Source organism: Symphalangus syndactylus, chromosome 16 (genome assembly GCF_028878055.3).
Source record: "Symphalangus syndactylus isolate Jambi chromosome 16, NHGRI_mSymSyn1-v2.1_pri, whole genome shotgun sequence".
NCBI lineage: Eukaryota > Metazoa > Chordata > Mammalia > Primates > Hylobatidae > Symphalangus > Symphalangus syndactylus.
Genome location: NC_072438.2, coordinates 89,735,889 through 89,757,433, shown reverse-complemented (window position 1 = coordinate 89,757,433; position 21,545 = coordinate 89,735,889). Strand labels below are relative to the sequence as shown.

Sequence of the window (21,545 nt, the reverse complement as noted above, 5' to 3'; positions counted from 1 at the left end):
GTTTCCAAACTGGAAGGGTAAGTCTAGGTTTCAGTTTGACATCAGGAGATGTTGAAAAATTTATCCTTTTATTGAAATGTAATACATTCCAGCTAATGAACACAAATTCTCTTATTACTTAAATTAACCAGGCAAAGGAAGAACCATGTTGCAGACACCTGGATATATTCTGCATTCACCAGCAAAGCAAATAAGCCACAGTAATTATAGAGATGTCACGAACACATGATTACAAATTACAAAACCTTCTAATATGCAAGTATTTATTTGAAACATTTCAATGAAAAACTCTTTAGATAGGTGGTGATAAACATTCCAGTTTTCGAATTACACAAAGCTAACTGAACGGGTAAGCTTTTCTTTTTTACCCTGTCCAGGTCCTTTTAATTTTAAATAGATTAGAAGGAAAAAAAGAAAGAGGAATATGCATAAGTTAAAAATATTTTCAGGGAGAGAGCAAGAACCTAAGGGACCTTTAGTTCCCATGTTATGTATTTCTCCAATTATTACATTTTCGGTACCAAGGCTGCATATTATTATTATTATTATTTTAGACAGAGTCTCACTGTGTCACCCAGGCTGGAGTGCAGTGGCGAGATCTTGGCTCACTGCAAGCTCTGCCTCCTGGGTTCACGCCATTCTCCTGCCTCAGCCTCCCAAGTAGCTGGGACTACAGGCACCCGCCACCACGCCTGGCTAATTTTTTGTATTTTTAGTAGAGACGGGCTTTCACTGTTAACCAGGATGGTCTCCATCCCCTGACCTTGTGATCCGCCCGCCTCGGCCTCCCAAAGTGCTGGGATTATGGGCGTGAGCCAACGCGCCCGGCCAGGATGCATTATTTTTAATTTTGAAAAAAAAAGTAATTATAAAAAGATAAATAAAACAAAGTATTTTCATTTGCTTTTGTAATCAATAATTTAAACTTTGATATCAAAAGCTGTGCATAACTTTTTACATAATCCAGTTTAAATTCTCCTACATGGATAATCATTTATAATGCATGCTTGTAAGTCACTCGCATATCATTTGATGAGTTTTATAAACAGTACTGACTTTCTATGGAGGTAGTCCATTGTTAGGCATGTCTCCTAGTTTCAATATATTTTCCAATGTGTTGCCTAAATATGCTTCTCACTGATTTTTAAGTTTTATTCTTCCCTAGGACTAACCTTCAAGTTTATACTGAGAGACATCATGGGAAAATTAATAACATCATTTTCTCTGAATAAATTTATTTCCATGTTTGATTTATTAGTTGAGTTTAATTATACACCCCGTTATCATTCTGGATTTCTTCCAATATGGTTTATAAACATCTAAGATACATTACTTCAAATTTTATAAAATACTCTAGTTGTGATTTGACAAGTAGGGTATTCTTCAATTTTAATGTATAAAAATGTCTCTTTTTCTGTAAGTAATTGCAAGACTAATAAGAGCAAATGCTGTGAAGTAATTGAAAATATCATCTCTGTCTGTAATGCTGTATTCTGTTAGCAGTTGATTGTTTTGGAGGCAACTATTGAAAAGAAGATGTATCTGTCACCTTCAATCTCGCTCAAGATCTGACTTTGAACATATATATAATATATCTTTGTCTTTTAAGGGGAAGAAAGCATTTATTAGTGGAGATGGATACTTTACAACAGGAGGAAATTAATATAGGCTAATTTTAATCAAGGATATCTGATTAGAAGAGATAGGGTCATTTTTTATCAAATAAATTTTCATATTTTTATAAAATGTGAATCAAATCAGTGCATGTTCACTAGTGGAAGCAAGAAATCTATAAAGTAAATGTCATTGTTAAAGTATTCAGTACAAAGTCTGGAATGTAGTAAGTGGCTCAAAATGGGGTTAACTATGTATGACACAAGGGTTTTGTGTCTGTGTTCCAGAGATTGCCCTAAGGTGTTCATAGATAGAATTCTGGGTAACTTTACATCAAAAACAGGAAAAAAATACAATTTTATTTTCATTAATTTCTAACTGAATTTTAGCATTTACTTTAAGTTGAAATGCAAGTGAGAACTCACATTTGTATCAGTATTAACTGTTAATTGCAACCAGTAGAATTGTATCTCAAAATATCATGTATGCACATCACTCCTTTTAAAATGTAGTACTTTGTTTCACTTCGATAATAAAGTAGTACAGATATCTATACAGCCCAATTTAAAAAGTAATATTTTGATAACTGTGAAACTGGTTTCCTTGAAACACTACATGTAATTTTTTAAATTTTGTGCATTTATTTGAGTAAGAGTCCACGGCTTCACTCGACTTTAGAGTGCCAATGCCACATAAAGTTTAAAAATCCTTCTTGTGGGCTGGACGCGGTGGCTCACGCCTGTAATCTCAGCACTTTGGGAAGGCAGGCAGATCAGAAGGTCAGGAGATCGAGACCATCCTGGCTAACACTGTGAAACTTCGTCTCTACTAAGAAAATACAAAAAATTAGCCTGGCCTGATGGTGGGTGCCTGTAGTCCCAGCTACTCGGGAGGCTGAGACAGGAGAATGGCGTGAACCCAGGAGGCGGAGCTTGCAGTGAGCTGGCGAGACTGCACTCCAGCCTGGGCAGCAGAGTGAGACTCTGTCTCAAAAAAAAATGAAAAAAAAAAAAAAATCCTTCTTGTGAAGTATTTAACACCAAGTACACAACCAATAAATATAGGTCCAAATCCTACATATCGCCTAATACTTAGTCAAAATGTCGTATTTTCCACAATACTTTGACGCAAATTTCTCTCCTTGGAACTTCAAAATATTTTAGAAAGAAAGAGTAATAGAGAGAAGAATGCCTGGTATCTACTCGCAATCTTAAAAAGAAAAAAAAAGACTTCATTTTTTAGAAAAGTTTTGGGGTCACAGCAAAATTGAGCAGAAAATTTCCCATATATGTCCTGCCCCCACTCAAGCACAATCTCCTCCACTGTCAGCTTCCCTCACTAGAATGGTGCATGTGTCACAATCTATGAAACCAAATTGACACATCACCCAAAGTCCATAGTTTAGGATAGGGTTTACTGTTTGTGTTGTGCATACCCTGAGTTTTGACAAAGGTATAGTAATGTCTACTCACTATTACTGTATCACAGAGAATAATTTTACTGCCTAAAAACCCTCTGTGCTCCACCTTTCCATCCCTCCCTCCCACCTAAACCCTGAAAAATCTTGATTTTTTAATGTGTGTATAGTTTTGCCTTTTCCAGAATGTCCTATGTTGGAATCATACAAGTATGTAGCATTTCCAGATTAGTTTATTTTATTTACTAATACACATTTAAGGTTCTTCCATGTCTACTCATGGTTTGATAGCTCGTCTTTTTAGTGATTAATGATATTTCATTGTCTGGATGTACTACAGTTTATTTATCCATTTGCTTACTAAAGGACATCCTGGTTGCTTCTAACTTTTGGCAATTATAAATAAAGCTTACACACACATCTGTATGCAGCTTTTTATGTAGACATTATTTTTCAGTTCCTTTGGGAAATACCAGCTAGCATTATTGGTGGATCATATTACAAGAGTCCATTTAGTTTTATAATAAAACACTAAGGCATTTTCCAAAGTGATTGCACTATTTTGCATTCCCATCAGCAATGCATGAGAGTTTCTTTGGTTCTACATTCTCACCAGCACTTCCTTCTGTCAGTGTTTTGAATTTTGGCCATTCTGGTAGGTGGAATTCAACCTCATCATTGTTTGAATTTACAGTTCCCTCATGGCATATCATATTGAGCATTTTTTTTTACAATCTATCTCCTTTTATTGTGCTATACTTTATTGCACTTCTCAGATATTGCATTTTTAAGTTCTGGGGTACATGTGCAGATGTGCAGGTATGTTACATAGTTAACACGTGCCATGGTGGTTTGCTGCACCTATCAACCCATCACCTAGGTATTAAGCCTGGTGTGCATTAGCTCTTCTTCCTGATGCTTTTCTGTCCCCTACCCTCCCTTGACAGGCCCCAGTGTATGTTGTTCCCCTCCCTGTGTCCATGGGTTCCCATTGTTCAGTTCTTATTTATAAGTGAGAACATGCTGTGTTTGGTTTTCGTTTCTGTGTGAGTTTGCTGAGGATAATGGCTTCTAGCTTCATCCATGTCCCTGCAAAGGACATGATCTTGTTCCTTTTTTACGGCTGCATAGTATTCCATGGTGTATATGTATCACATTTTCTTTCTCTAGTCTATCACTGATGAGCATTTGGGTTGATTCCACGTCTTTGCTATTATGAATAGTGCTTCAATGAACATACATCTAATAGAATGATTTATATTCCTTTGGCTATGTACCCAGTAATGGGATTGCTGGGTCAAATGGTATTTCTAGTTCTAAATCTTTGAGGAATTACCACACTGTCTTCCACAATGGATGAACTAATTTACATTTCCAGTAACAGTGTAAAAGTGTTCCTATCTCACCGCAACCTCACCAGCATCTTGTTGTTTCTTGACATTTTAATAATCACCATTCTGACTGGCATGAGATGGTATCTCATTGTGGTTTTGACTTGCATTTCTCTAATGATCAGTGATATTGATCTTTTATTTTACATGTTTGTTAGCTGCATTTATGTCTTCTTTTGACAAGTGTCTGTTTTCATATGCTTATTTGTCATCTGTAAGTCTTCTTTGATGGGTGCATATTCAGGTCTTTGCTTATTTTTAAATTGAGTGTTCATTTTCTTATTGTTGAGTTTTAAGCGTTCTTTGTATATTTTGAGTGAGTCCTTTATAAGATACGTCTTTTGCAAGTATCTTCTTCCAGTGTGTGGCTTCTCATCTCATTATCCTGACAGTGTTTTCCACAGAGCAGAAGTTTTTATTTGTAATTAAGTAGAGCTTATCAGCCACTTCTTCCATGGACCATGCCTTTGGTGTTCTATCTGAAAAGTCATTGCCAAACATGGGATCATCTAGATTGTTTTTCTATGCTATCTTTTAAAAGTTTTATGGTTTTGCATTTAGGTTTTGATCCATTTTGAGTTCATGTTTATGCAGGCTCTCAGCCTTTTTGAAACAGTTGCTATACTTTTTCTTTCTGCCAATCACATTTTTCAGCAAGTTTTGAATACCTAATAAATGTACTAGTAGGTAAATTAAAATATACCCGTATGTGTTATGCATCTCCTTTACACTCTCTTGTTTCTGCTTCTCCATTATTAAAACCCACCTTGAGTGTGGGTTGAAAGGGGCAGGAGGTTGCGAGCAGAGAATGAGAATGCTCACTTAACACAGCTCTATGTTATTCCTGTGAGATGCATCCCAGAAATATCCAGAAAAGGCTGTCAATTTTTTTTTTCCAGACTGAGTCTCGCTCTGTCACCCAGGCTGGAGTGCAGTGGCACAATCTTGGCTCACTCACTGCAACCTCTGCCTCCCAGATTCAAGCAATTCTCCTGCCTTAGCCTCCCAGTTAGCTGGGATTGCAGGCATGCACCACCACAGCAGGAATTTTTTTTTATTTTTAGTAGAGATGGGTTTCACCATGTTGGCCTGGTTGGTCTCGAACTCCTGACCTCAAATGATCCACTTGCCTTGGCCTCCAAAGTGCTGGGATTACAGTCATGAGCCACTGCACCCAGCCTTGTCAAATTTAAACATGGACTTTATTGTGTGAATGTGGTTAAATCTAGTTGATCAGAATTAACTTTTTTGTCTTTTCCATTGCATTTTTAAATAACAAGCCAAAAAGACTTTCAGTGCTTCTAGACTACTGCCATATATAAAACCTTAAAAGCAGGTTGAACTAGATATAGTGAATATTGTCCTGGATACATCAGATTTAAGTGACAGAAATTCATTGATAAGAATAATTTGAAAGGAACACTGTTAATTTATCATGAGGGACTGATTCTCCTACCTGACGCACAGTTTCATACAGTTACGCACTCCCACATATCTGGGTTTAAGTAATAAATGTGCCCCCACACCTATAGTCCCTTTAGAATATATTCCTGCACCTTATTGATCTTCACTGGTTTTCTTCTTCATATATCATATATTAAATAATTTCTTAGTTTCCTTGAATTCGGTACGTATATATATTTTCCTTATACTTACTTTCCTGTCATTCCTATAAAAGAAGGGTAAGATACAGTTATTACTCTACCACTTTAAAACTGGAAGTTAATGATAGTAGAGCAATCTTTGTTATTTTAGAAACATGCACAAAATTTCTATAATCTTTGGCTATCTTAATTGCATGTATTATTAAGGTAATGGTTTTCCCATATAATATTTTAATAACATGTATTTAACTAAAGACTTTATGCTCAAATATATAATCAAATTATAGTAGGGCAAAATATACCAGTGGTGGATTCTGTAGATTTTGTAGATCTTGCTCTCCAAAATAAGTGGCAAAACCCGAGGGGAAGGGCTTACTTAACCTGGTTGCAGCCAACAGTATTCTCGACCAGGTCTGCCATGATGGAAGAGAAAGTGTGTGCTGAATAAGGGAATACATTTGATCTCTAATCAGATCCATATTTAAGCATATCTCAAAAGAAAAAATCACAAAGTCAAATATGAAAAGGAAAAGCTTTCACAAACAAGAATTGTAAGGTTTTGCTAATTTGTACTTGCCAAAACCAAAAACAAAACATAGGTAATATATATGGAAATTGATTCTGTGAGAGAAGAGGAAGGGAGAAAAATCTGGATTCTGCTGAAGTTATCACTAAGAATCCACACACCAGAGATTATAAATTAATTGTGCTTGCTTAATAAACTGTATATAGTATTATTTCTTAGGTTAGTTCTCTAAAATCTGGACTTAACATTTCCCTCACTAAATCAAGTTAAAATGATAGAAATACAGTGGAATAATATAGATAAAAGTATTAGACTAATGCATTAGAAGAACATCCAATGAAAACGTTGCACATAACTAATTACTTGTAACTCACTTGCCCACCACCCATATCTTTCCACTTTTAGGGTCCCAGAGTTACTTCTTTCAATGAAGAATTGAGGAATACTTTGGGGAAGGGAGAACGAGTATATCTGAAAGGTTATCGTGGCAGTTATTCTGTTTTCAACTAGAAATTTGGTTTGGATATACTGGCTTTGAAATGGGCTTGCTTATTTTAATGAGGGCAATTCTATTCTAGGGTGGAAGAGGTCAAGTTGCAACAGTGCCTGCCAGAGAAAACATGAGTGACAATGGTAATTATGATAGGCACAAGGTCTAAACTGCTAATTAGAGCAACCTAACCTACAGTGGCCTTTGACAACAGCAAATACACTGTCAGGTCCTTGGAAGAAAGTAAATAACCTGTCATACAGAGTCCTGCTTAATGACTATTAGACAATAAAGATATCTAGGTCCGGTGAATTAAAATCTAACTTGAGACTTGACTGTCCAAAATAAAGATTTATTGGATTTAAATAAACTCCTATACTTGCATCAGTTGCAAATCCCAGAGCTCATTGAATAAAAGTGAAGAAAAATTGCAGATGAATTTCATAATGCAAGAACGTGCCCAACTAAATTTCCCCAAGGTTACCAGCAGCCAATACTCTATATTGGGCAACTATAAAAAAAAAAAGGAAAAAGTACAATTTTCATAGGAATTATTGGACACTGGGCCCAAGTTAATGCTCTTACCTGAAATCAAAATATTTTGATCAGGATGGGCTTCTGAACATCAAGTAATAAAGTTTTTACTCACTTAAATCTTCTAGTATCCACAGTCAGTTCACAAGTGCATTTTAAGCTTATCTCCCTCCCTGGTTATAAGGTGTACACTGAGAGCAGTAATATTCAGTACCAGACACCTAGTCTAGGTCTATGAGAATTTGCTTGCCAATATCTATTAAAAATAAAAAACCTGTTGAGGTTTTTTATCAAGATTACCATAAATCTATAGATCAATTTGAGGAAAATAGACATCTTGACAACACTGTGTCTCCCAACCCATGACATGGCATTTTGTGCCATTTATGCTTATCTTTAGTTCCTCTCAGTAAATTTCAATAGTTTTGTATATACAGATCTTGCAGATATTTTAATAAATGTATCCCTAAATATTTTGAGAATTTTTGCTCTAATATAATGGTATTTCTTTTTTTCAATTATTTATTGTTGTTATATAACATTACATCTGATTATTGTATATTAACACCATGGTCTGCAGTAGCTAGGATCATTAGTACAATGGTATATAGAAGAAATACGTGTGGACATCCTTTCCTTTTTCAGAGGCTGTTGGAAAAACATTTAGTCCTGAACTGTTTGTTTAAGCATAATTTTTGTTTGGTGTTGGCATAAATTTTCTTTAAGCCATTTTGAATAAGTTCTAATATATCTCTATTTTTGTGAGATGTCTTACAAATTTGTATTGATTATAAGAATATTTTTCTGAGTTAAGATATATGATCTTATGTTAATACAATAAATTGAATTAATTAATAATAGTAAACCAACCTTATATTTATGAAATAAATCTGTTTGGCAAGCTTTACTTTTCTCTTTCTTTAAAATGTGCCAACCACCATTGTAAATATGCATTTATATTGATAAAGCAACATATTTTTGTAAGTCTGAATTAACAAACGTGATAAAGTATAATAAATTAAAATGTTGGCAAATATAGAAAATAATTATACTTATTCTTCCAGAGTGCTAATTCTAGTCTGAAAAAAGATAACTAATAATATCAATGCCCATTGATCCCTGAGCTTGTTTATTAAAAAAACAAACAAAGTAACTCCACAGTGATTGGATTAAAGCAAGCGCTATGCTTCTCCAAATTAGAGAAATGTAACCACTATGGATATTTTAAACACATTGAATGATACTTCATAATTATAAGCAATGAGATTTATATAAGAATACAAAATTTAAGTGTCAACCCGTTTATGCCTAGTGTTCCATTATTGGAACGCTAAGCTTGTGGGAGTTATTTATATCCTACTGCTCAAGGTCTGATTTTCCACAAAAAAAAAATTTGCAACCACTGGCATAAATGGGTTAATAGAGTTTGAAAAGACATACGTACCAATATATGATGTGCAAGATATTTTATTGCACACATAGGAAAAAAACAGAATGGTCTCAAACTTTTTAAAAAAAATCTATTATTTTTTTTTCTCATTTTATACATAATATCTGGCCCATATGTTCACTAAATATAAGAGACATATTTGAATGAGATGACTTAAAATGTAGACTTGTTGGTGTACCTGAAAATCACTTTGGATTTCACTTAAAGTACAGTTAAAATATTGTTTTCTTTAATACAGAATAGTGTGACACATTGATTTAAATATTCTTTAGTATCAAATATGACCATAAACTTACTGATGGGAATTTTGGTCCAGGTGTCTGAATGCTGATTATTTTTCCACAGCACCTAATTTTATTTTTGTAAATATACATAGAAGAAATTATGCCCGAAAAACAAAAAGATCACGCTGGAAAACCTGTCAATACAATAGCAATGAGACCTAACATATATGAGAACTTCTAGAGGAAAGCCAATCAAAATCCCAAAAGGTGAAACCCCAAACACCATATTCCCAAATGTAGAAATTCTGAAAGATCAAAATTTCTAGTCTAAAACCCTTAAAATCTCAATCCTGAAAGATCAAATTCTCAAAACTAAAATTCTGGAAAAATAATTTTTAAGGCTCTGTAAGATATTTGTTTACATTCTTAAAGGCGATTTGCTGGAGAAACATATAAAAACATAACAGAGCACTTCATAGGCCACTATACACAATAAAATAACATGCATATTTTTGCAAGGATAAATACTGTGTATATTAACAACTATGGGGAAGTCCATTCCCCATGTGCACATATATAGACCATGATACTGGTGATCAAACTGCTACACATTTGCATACGTGTCTTCTTATCCAACAATGCACATAATTATTTTTAAACTATTTCATAATTTAGCTGGCTTCTTCAGGCAAAGGTAGCTTTAATTCATTAAAAGCTCCTGATATGTTAATCAGCTGGAAAGAATACCAGTGCAGGCAAATGGCACACTTTTAAACTGAAGTTTTCATTGTTGCCATATTGTGTGGCCAATCCATTCACCTGAGTTTTTTTTTTGCCAAATGCATTGGGCTGAATGGAAAGAAAAGAAACTTCATTGATACCACCTTGAAATTCACCTGGAAGCCTTGATTGCACCTGATTCTAAATCTGTCATTATGGTTTGGAGACTCCATTGAAATTCATTTTTTTCTACATAAAAACAATAATAAAGTAATCTCTCCACCTAACATGATGCAACTATTTTGTGATTGTAATTTCTCAGATTTTAGACATTAGGAATTTTAGACTTTAGGAATTTAGACTTTAGGAATTCAACCTTTTGGGATTTCAACATTTGGAAGTATGGCATTTGGAATTGTGTCTTTAGAGATTATGATCCAAATCCTTCTAAGAGAATCTAAATGTCAATCTAGAAAAGATAGCCAATTAAAGACCAATTAAGAGAGAGGAAAACTTTCAAGGTAAATAAAAGCAGAATCTTTGAGTACTATTGGCATAGGCCATCACCTTCCAGAGCCACTAAAACCCAAAGCCTGTGTTCATGCAGAGAGGGAAAGATAGATTACACACAGAGAAATTGAATTTGCTAATCTAAACTCAGTCCACAATATGAAACATATTTCTATGCTGAATTCTGCTGTTAGGGGTTAAATTGTTTCCCCAAAAAGATGTTGAAGTTGTAACCCTAGTACCTGTAAATCAACCTTACTGCAAATAGTCTTTGCAGATGTTGAAATTAACATGAGTTCATTAGGGTGGACCCTAATCCAATGTCACTGGTGTACAAATAAAAGGGGAAAATTTGGAGATAGGGATAGGCAAAATGTGAAGACTCGGAAGGAATACCATATGGGATCCAAGAAATGCCCAAGGTTACTGGAAGCTAAGGGAGACAAACAGAATATTCCTCGCAACCTTTAGAAAAACAACAACAAAAAACCTCTATTGACACCTCAATTTCCATAACCATAAAACAATAAATTTCTTCTGAAGCCACCCTGTCTGTGGTACTACACTGCAGCAGCCCTAGGAAACTAATATATCTGAGATAAAAAATCGGGAAGTAGCAGCTTAAAATGTTTTTCAGCCACAAGTAACAGAATATCTGAATGCTAATGGCTTACATTTATTTTGGTCACTTAAAAATATGTTTTGGAGACCAGCAGCAACTAAATGTTGTGCAGCAACTCACTGAAGAAATCAATATTCAAGACACTTCTAGCATTAAACTCTACCATTCTCAGTACTGAGACAGTCGCTTGCCTCATGGAGAGAATGACTTACTGTTGATCAGGCTATCATGCAAGATGAAGAGGATATCAAAATAAACCACATTCGTCTCTTTTATCTACAAAATAGTAGAATGCATATTATGACCCATTGCCTATAGCTCTGTTATATTGCTTCACTACCTACTAAGGAGCATGAGAAAGCAATTATTTAGGTATTTTAGTCTCTAAAGTGGAGGCAGACCAAAGAGAAATTGCTGGGGAATAGCATTTGGATATCAAACCTCAAGGCCTGCCAAATGGGCTTATGCAGTGGTTATGTATTTTGAGTGTTAATGTTGGGCCATTCACAGAACACTTAGAGCTTAAGCCATCATTTCTGGGGACAGCAACATCCAGAATCCAATGATTAAAAAAAAAAAAAAAGAAAAGAAAAAAGAAAACATTGAGCCCAGATTGGCACACCCCACGAGGTGGATAAGGCACGATATATAAAGTGTCTGTCAACCACTCGAGTTTTTTCAGATTCCTCCTTTGCTTTTCACACGTCTGCACTTCCCTGGGAAATTCTGTTTTGCATGGCTATCTGTAAGCAACATAAGAAAGGTATCTGATTAACAAACACTAATTTGTTCTTCAGATGTTTCTTATATGAACAACCTCACTCCATGTGTTTTCTCTGTAAGGTGAGGAAGAGCAAGAATTTATTAATATTTGCCAGGTGGTAGAAATAAAAATGTCCCCCACCCACCAAGATGTTTCCTTGCCAAATAAAATATGGTAGTTATTATTCATTGATATAATATGAAAATATATTGTTCATTTAACATCATTTTTTAATTTGTATATTTACCTTTACTTATTGGTAGTTATTTTTACATATAACTTTGCTTAATGAGAGGTAGCTGTTACAAATATATGTAACACTATAGAATTCTTATCAAATATCTACCACATTTCTTATATTGGTGGTTAATTAATTCTTCCATTAGTCTACTAAAATAATAGTATTCCTGAATTCTCACTTTATGAAGAGCTAAGAAATTATTTTAAAATATACATAATCAATAATAAAGTATGATGTAATGAAATAACCACAAGATTTACTTCCTGATTGATGTTTTGCAAATGGATAGAGAAGATAATCTAGAATGTGAAAAATTGAGAAAGTGCAATACCAGGTTTTAATTCATTTCTATGATTTTTAAATAAATTCAGATGAACAAGAAAATATGTATACAAAATACCTTCCATGTAGTCAAGTTATATTGTTATGCCTAAAACATCACATTGAGGATATCACAATATTGTGATATCCAGCTTGCTCATGTCCCTGGCAGCAGGAGAGAGAAGTGGGCAAGGAAGACAGGTGCACCTCTCAACTGAGCCAGCCAGTTTTAAAGAAGTTCTCCAAAATTCCCAAGCAATGCCACATGTTACTAGGCACTGCTAGTTGCAAATAGCTTTGAAAATAGTCTTCAAGTTTTGTAAAACAGTGTTCTGAATAAATTTAGGGTTCTGTTACCAAAAAAAGAATGAGAAAATAGCTACAGGGACCACATTATTCTCACTATCAGAAAAGGCAAGCAGGGTAGGAGGAGATGTGTATTTATGGAATAGCAGTTTTGTTGAAATCTTCAGGCGCATTACAGAGAAAAGAAAAGTACTCAGTATGATATATGCTTGGAAGTAGTTAAAACAAGTGTAGTAAATAAGACCATCAGACTCGATTGTGCAGATATGAGGGACTAAGAAAACAGACTTTGGTTCATACTGTGGAACTTCATAATGGAGATTCCAGAAAACGAGATTACTGTGGAAATATATCGAAGGTGGTTAAGTATGATTGATCATAAGGTAGGTAATTAGACCAGATGTCTATTCTAATCCCTTATGTTTATTATTTTATTACATACTATATAACACAAGATTCATGTGGGGTTTAAGGGTAGTAGGAGGGCAATTTTGTGATCACTGAGTCTTCTTATTGAAACGTATCAGTAAATGTTGATTGAGTTTAAAAAATAACCTTTTATAGTACTTTATAGAATAATTCACATTTTACATGGAAATAGAGAGAAGAAATGTAATAGTGGCCAGTGAAATTATACCACAAGTAACAGACATCATTATAACAACTTGCTTTCTACTTTTTTATACAAACTCCTTCACCTCTGATTTAAATATTTTTATTATTTTATTAAAATACTCTATATCATATAAAACATTACTACTATTTTATATTTATAAATTTTATTTACATGGCTTTGGTATTTGTTTTTCAGAAAATGGATACCACATAAAGTGTTCCTGAAGTTTACATTGTGTTGAGACATGGATTCAGTCAATAAGCATGTTTTGTGCATTTTAATTTTTCAAGGTCCTACATCAATGCTGTAAAATATGTCCATCCCATACGTGATCATCTTTACTAGAACATTCATGATTATTCTAAAAGCAGGCACTATCTATAAAATTGTCTCATTGTAGACTTACCAAATTCACAATATACCTTCTACAATAACAAACAGTTTTCTAATGATTTCAAAACATATACTTTTCAGGAAATAAGAACATGTACCATTGTGAATAATTTAAATAACTTTTAATGGATCAACAATGTTTGAAAACATCAAATGTACCTCTGAAAAGCAAAAATAAATTGAACTAATATTTTTCAAAGTTAGATTTTATAATGTAAAATTTCATACATATTAATGGTAAGAAGCATGTATGATAGTGGTTTGGAAATCGTCTATTTCACCTCTGTGTTTGTTATGAAACTGTATTTGATGATGTCTTTACTAGTTCTACTATGGATTCCTCCCTCAGAAATTGAACAATGGCTTCTTTTCCATACAATTGAACATGCTTTTAATTTTCATATTTCTAGCTGTTACTTTTTTACAACCATCGCCCAATGTACTACATTTTATCGTTATGTCCTTTGCTTCTACTTGCTTCTTTCATTGGAATTTTATTGTTTGGTTGTTTTTTAACCATTGGAATTTTATTGTTTGCTTGTTTTTTAACCTACGGACTCACACATAAAGAGTTATGTATTTTATTGTATTTATGTTTGGAGTGGCTAAGAGACTATCAGCAATTCTAAAGAAATAATCATTTGGAGTAGATAATGACATATAACTTTTGCATAAGAAAGAAGAAAGTTCAGCCTACCCTACCATTTCCACCATCATGCATATCAAAGAAAAATTTGCTTTACAAGTTTTCAAAGGTAAATGGCTGTTTACAAGAGCCACAAAATCTAGGAGAAATAAATATTGGTCCCAAGTTAAAACTAAGTCAACAATATAATATAGAAAGCTACTTTTACATGAAATTCACAGTAAGACATTTTACAAAATATTCCTCTATTTCCAGGATTTTGTCTAATCCTGTCCCCTGTGGATATAGTGATATATAATGTGACTCCTTCTTCACAGCTTGGAAACAATAACCGGTTTTCTTTCTTATTCTCTGCCATAAATACTAAAATGAAATACAACTTGTAGTTCTAATGTATTCCCCATTTATTTTGAAGTAGAAGAATGTTAGAATATATCAATCAACTCTGATCATATTGTGCCAGGTTTTCCTTATCCTAAATTACAGGAGTTTTTCTTTTTGCTAAAACTCTATCAAAAAAAAAATGTCATTCTATACTAAAAAATTGAATTATAATAATGATTTAGAATATTATAAGAATCCAACAAACATTTGACAATAAGGTGCTATCAAATTTTTCTCTGAATTTAATGGGAATATTTTTTAAACATCAAAAACTTCTGTCCTACTGTGTACCCTGCAAAAGGGGCCTCAGTGAGAAAATATATCTGTAAAGCATGAGTCATGTAAAACCAGTTAAGATTACAACCTCAATGTATTCATACTTGAAACACAGTTTTAACAATATACAACTTCAGAGACACCTGACAGTAAATTAACATGTAATTCAAAAAGAGTAGATGTGCTCATTAAAAATATCCTGAGGAGTTATTATATTCAAAGATAAAAATACACACCAATGTCCTTAGAAATGACAAAAGTAATAATTCTGAATGAACTGATTTGTATTAGTCAATTTTCACAATGATGTAAAGAACTGCCTGGGACTGAGTAATTTATAAAGGAAAGAGGTTTAACTGATTAACAGTTCTGCATGGCTGGGTAGGCCTCAGAAAACTTACAGTCATGGTGGAAGGTGAAGAGGAAACAAGGTACCTTATTCACAAAGCAGCGGAAGAAGAATGCAGGAGGAACTGCCACACATTTATAAAACCATCAGATCTCATGATAACTCAATCACTATGATGAGAACAGCATGGAGGAAACCATCCCGTGATTTAATTACCTCCACCTGGTCTCTCCCTTGACACGCAGGGATTACGGGGATTACAATTCAAGATGATATTTTGGGTGAGGACACAGCCAAACCATATTATGATTCAAAACATTTTAAATAATTTAAAAATTCAAACCATATTGCCAGGCTCAATGATAATAGCAGAAATATTTCAGATTTCAGGTAACATGGTTTATATCACTCTCTCAAACAAGTGATAAAGACAATAGTATTCTAATGGGGAACAGCTGTTAAAGACACCCAGCTTAAAATCTAAATTGTCTCCATTTTCCATTTTTTCAAGGATAATATCTGTGTTGTGATTATATTTTACTAAATTCAAGAATGCCATGCAATTGTTCCTTTTCTACTAGTTTTGTTTATTTACCATTTTAGTCTACACCAATAAAGGAGTCTATCTGAAGAGAGCTAAAATTGATAGTTGTTGGTATGATATAACATAACATTTGTTACTGATAAGCTGAAAGTAGACCTTCCTGTGTTCCTCTTCCATAGGAGTTTATTGTACCTCCTTTTTCATTTCTGTGTAATTGTTCTTTGTTCCAATTACATTAGAGACTTCATATAGACAGTTGTTATGGGCTGAATTGTGTGCCTCCAAAATTTACGTCTTGATGTTCTAATGCCAGTACCTAAAAATATTATTGCTTTTGCTAAGGCCTTTAAAGAGGCCAACTCTATAAAAAAAATTATTATGGTGGGCCTTAATCCAATATGGCAGCTGTCCTTAGAAGAGGAAATTAGGACACAGACAAACACAGAGGGAAGACAGTATGAAGACACAATGAAAAGACGGTCATCTATAAGACAAGGGAAGAGGCCTCAAAAGCAACAACCTTGCATACACCTTAAACTTGGACACCAAGCCTCCAAAACCGTGAGAAAATTACTTCTGTCATTTAATTCACACAGTTTGTGGTATTTTATTATGACAGCCCAAGTAAACAAATACAACAGTGTACTTTATAGTGTAAATATCAACCAAAAAATGTGAGTCTGTAAAACTCTATCCACATATATAAAATTTTAATACAACTTATATTTAATAAAATATAAGTAACCTTATATATACTCAATATATGCACTTATTTTCTCATCTAATACTAGATGTATTTCAAATGTAAGGTAAGACTGTGCATTCATTGTAAATTATATAATATATAATACCCATATAGAGGCTATAACAGCACCTGTAATCAATCACATTACTGTATCTACCTAGAAACATATAAATATTCACACTAAATGGGATTAAAGAATATTAATCCTCATCAGTATAAGTGTTCAGTGAGAGTAACAAAATCTTTTGGGTTTTCAAAGCTTTGTAAGGGTTCTCAAAATTCAGGTTGTTAAGCTGGCTGTGGGAAAATCACTGTAGGAATCTGGTATTGGTCAGCATCTTCCTGAATACGAAGTATTCAAGATTTAAACCCTATCTGTCATGAATAACATGACATTCTCTGCACTATGCTATCATCCATTTGTCATCTCACCACGGTGCCTAGTTCGTCGCCAACTCTTGATCTTCCTTAAAGCCAATATTGGACAGAGCCTTTGTTGAATAAAAATGAATGTACTCATTTTACAGAATTCTTGTGTTAAATTTAACAAAATTGAGGCCTTAAATAACTACATATTTGTAACCCAAGATTTGTGATCCACACTTTTCTTTGGAAGATGAATATCTGGTAAGACATGGAGAGGTGGTTTCTGTCATAGTAGGGTGACAGGGGATTCCTGATCAACTGAGTGCCTTTAGTGTAAGATTTCTAAAAGTGTGTATTAGTAGCAAGTTGTTTTATAAATTTCTAAACAACATAATCAGCAAGTTTGTAAAAACTATCTAACCCATCGGAGTTTTTTGCAGAATTCTATCAACACTCCATTAGTCACTAGAGTTGTTACTAGGACATGACACTGTGGTTATTTTTTTTTCCTACTAGCTTCCATAGAAATCTACCCAATACTAAAACTCAGGAGTATTTCTGTCCTGCAAAAGTGTATTTCAACTGAAAGGAGATAACGAAGTGGGGAGAGGGAAGGTGTTGCAAGATATTCTGTAACTTGAGAGATGAGGAAATTGCATCTCAAAATACCTTGCTCTATCTCTCAAAATAAATCTAAGAACATACTGCTAAACATTTTTATCAAGATATAGAGACCATTATTACTAGTTATCCATGTCCATTTCTATGTGCATTACATATGCTACATTTTATTACCTTTCATATCCGAAGTATTTTGTGAACCTATATAAGAGAAAACTATCTACAGGCAAATAAACTCTGAAAAACAATTAATTGCAAACTGCATCCTAATTTCAGATATGTTAAAATGTAAACAGATAAGCATCTGATTTTAATAATTTAATTGAAAAAGGCTTTTATGATAAACATATGGTTTGGGACATATCTAATAAATGAATGTGACAGAAAACCCAATTTTATTCCTATATCTTGACTCAGAAATTAATCTTATTTCAGACCTCTAAGGTCTTTTTCATTCCATAGGAGAAGTCAAGAACTATAACCCCCAAACTTCTCTCTTCATAGTGCCCCAGGTTGGAGTTTGCCAGTGAGAATCACTGACATGAGATGTTACACAGCAGAAAGAGAAATGGAAGCGTCCAATATATTGTGTCCAGAAAGGATCAGCAAAGGACAGATGGGTTGTCACTGGTTATCAGATTTAGCAGAAGAAACAATAAAATAGGTGGACCTACACAACATGCTTAATCATTAAATTATATTGTAAATAGAAAATATAAGGCACATAATATAATCTATATAACATAAAATAATACATGTAAACTGAAAATAACTCCATATGCAAACTAACTCCATTTGGGAAAAGCAGGTAGGTTATAAAGAAAAATAAAACTGTACTTCTACTTTATACCACATAAAAATAAGTACGTCCCAATCTTTGTACAACATTTAGTGTTTTTCCAGTAGGGAAGCTATTTGCATTTTATATGACAAATAATTAACTTCTCTAACAAGGGAAATCTATAAGTCAAGGGGAAAATATTCAAAACTTAATATAAAAATGAGCCAAAAAAAAAAAAAAACAGGTGTAGAGAGAATTAACAGAGAAGGAAGTATGAAGGGCTCAAGGTACTCTAAAAGATTTTGAACCATAAAAAGATATATCATTTTGTAAAAGAGAAAATAACATTGTTTCCTTTTTTCTTTTTAACACAACCCAGAAAAATCTTTTTTAAAAAATCAACATTCTATTGAAAGACACCAATGACCTTTTGCTCATGTTAAAGTCATTGATGGTTTCTCCTGACACAAGAAATGGTCTCTAGAAAGAGTCACCATGTTTTTTCTACGAAGGTGCAGAGAGTAAATATTTCAGGATTTTCCAGCCATCCAGTCTCTGCGGCAACTACAAACTGTGCTGTTGCAGTGTGAAAGAAGCTGGAGACGATACAGAAATAAATGAGCATGGTTGTTTTCCAATAAAATGTTATTTATCAAAAAACAGGTGGCAGGTGACATTTGGTCCATGAACTATACTTTGCTGATCCCTGATCTATATAGCATTTTCCTATAACATATTGCTAAATGACGTGTTAAATTATGCCTACATTGGGCCACCAAGCAGCTGCATATGGTATATTTAAATATTCATGACACCCTTTTGAAATCCCTCATCAGAATTCTGTATATCTCTGCTTAAAACATTAAAAAAATCTCACTGACCACACTGAAAGTGAGTAAATAATTTCAGTCATACAATCGGACTTATATTATCATGGGAATTACTTTACATGAAAATAGGCACAATCAGGTTTGAATTAAATTAACTAATCATATCCAAGTCTTAGAATTTTATTGTATTATTAATTTCATTAATTATGACCAAATCTCATATATTTTACTTGCTATTTTTCAGCCTTTTATACCATTCCTTCAATCTACAGCCTAACTTGCTTCTTTTTAACTTTCTAAATTTCCAATTATGTTTCAAAAATTATATTTCATTTATATTTTTAAGGAGAGAAGCCTAATTTGACTCTGACTTTTTACTGGGGAAATGCTACTCACTATACACTGAATCAAAAGTCCACATTTCAGACAGAATTTTTGGAACAAAGGCCTGTTGAGAAAGAATACTCTTTGAGGGAGAATGGCTTTCAAATTCATTTGCATTCTGAGTGTGGTTCAGGAAGTGAGGCAACCTGACCTAGAGTATGTGAATAATAGACATTTCAGTGATCCAAAAATCCAATGAATTAAAGGTTTTTTTTGTTTTTTTTTTTGTTTTGTTTTTTGAGGCAGAGTCTCGCTCTGTTGCCCAGGCTGGAGTGCAGGGGCGCGATCTCAGCTCACTGCAAGCTACGCCTCCAGGGTTCACGCCATTCTCCTGCCTCAGTGTCCTGAGTAGCTGGGACTGCAGGTGCCCACCACCACGCCTGGCTAATTTTTTGTATTTTTAGTAGAGACAGGGTTTCACCATGTTAGCCAGGATGGTCTCCATCTCCTGACCTCGTGATCGCCCGCCTCGGCCTCCCAAAGTGCTGGGATTACAGGCATGAGCCACCGCACCCGGCCATGAATTACAGTTTTAAGTGATAAAGCAGAGACTCATTGAGCTTAACCCACGCTAAGCCAGGGATATGTACTTCTTAATATCTATATTCAGATCCATAGTTCTTTAATGTATATTTTAAACTATTTTTCACAATAATCCTGTGAGTTAGTCGAAGCAGCATTATTTTTCTATTTTCAAGAGATCATATTCATATTTACAGAACTTGAAAATCACAGGGTTAGCAAGTAGTAAAGCTGAAATATAAACTCACACATTCTGCAAAATTTCACTGGTGGTGTTATAATTTGAGCCCACCACAATTCTTATCTGCTTCTTTACTGGCCTGGATAAATTTCGGAACATTTTCAGAATTATCTAATTGATATTGAAATAATTTTTAATATTTTTAAAGAATATTATATCTCATGTTAACTTTCAGGTTAGAAGCCATCTCTTGACAGTTGGGAGGAATAAGGGCAGCTCATTTGCTCACTCAGCTTCCAAAGCAATATCCGTGAACTTAAATATATCATCCAAGTATCTGTATCTAGTTGAAGTAAAATAATTTTTGCACAAAGTGTCAGCTCCAGGATCTAACATATATATTAAATTAAATCACATGTCTCATCCTTCATAACAAAGTCTATATCGCTTCCAACAAAAACTCCTATAAACATATGGAAAGAATTGTCAATGCTATGGAAGAGAACCTTGGGAGAGAGAACATCATAAAAGTCTGGGAGGATTATGCTATCGAAGATGCCGTCACTGTTATAGAAAAAGGTGGGAAAGCCATCAAGCCCTAAAGAGTAAATTCCTGCCGTAGAAAACTGTCCAGATAATGTGCCTGACTTGACAGGATTTGCTCTAGAGCCAATCAATAAATTATGAAAGAGATTGTGGATATGGCAAAAAGGTGGGGGTGAAGGGTTTTGAGATATGGATCTTGAGTAAATTCAAAAGCTCACAGACACCGCACTAGAGAAATTAACAGGAGGCAACTGGATGGAGATAAGTGCTTCAGAACCAGCGCCAGGTGATGAGGAAGGAGACAGAGGAAACAGTGGCAGAAAAAGAATTATCTTTAGACAATCCGGTAGAAGAGTTCCGATTATTCAAGACAGCTTCTGGTCTCTTTTATGACATGGACCCTTCTATGATATGGGTACTGAAACTGAAAGCAAACGGTGGAAGAAGGATTGATATCATACAGAAACACTTTTAGAGTAATGAAAAAGTCAGAAAGAAATTACAACGTACTTCCTCAATGTTACACTGAGTATGGCTGTCTTTCCTGCCTGCCCTTCCACGTTTTCCACCCGTGCTACCCTTGAGAGAGCATGACCAGCGCCTCCTCTCCCTCTTCCTCCTCAGTCTA

General features: G+C 34.2%; 1 long non-coding RNA gene across 1 annotated transcript in view; it reads left to right on the top strand.

The window, feature by feature from the left end:
- LOC134732702 (uncharacterized) overlaps nucleotides 1–21,545 on the top strand; it is a 162,868-nt gene that overhangs the window by 140,549 nt on the left and 774 nt on the right. The window lies entirely within an intron of this gene.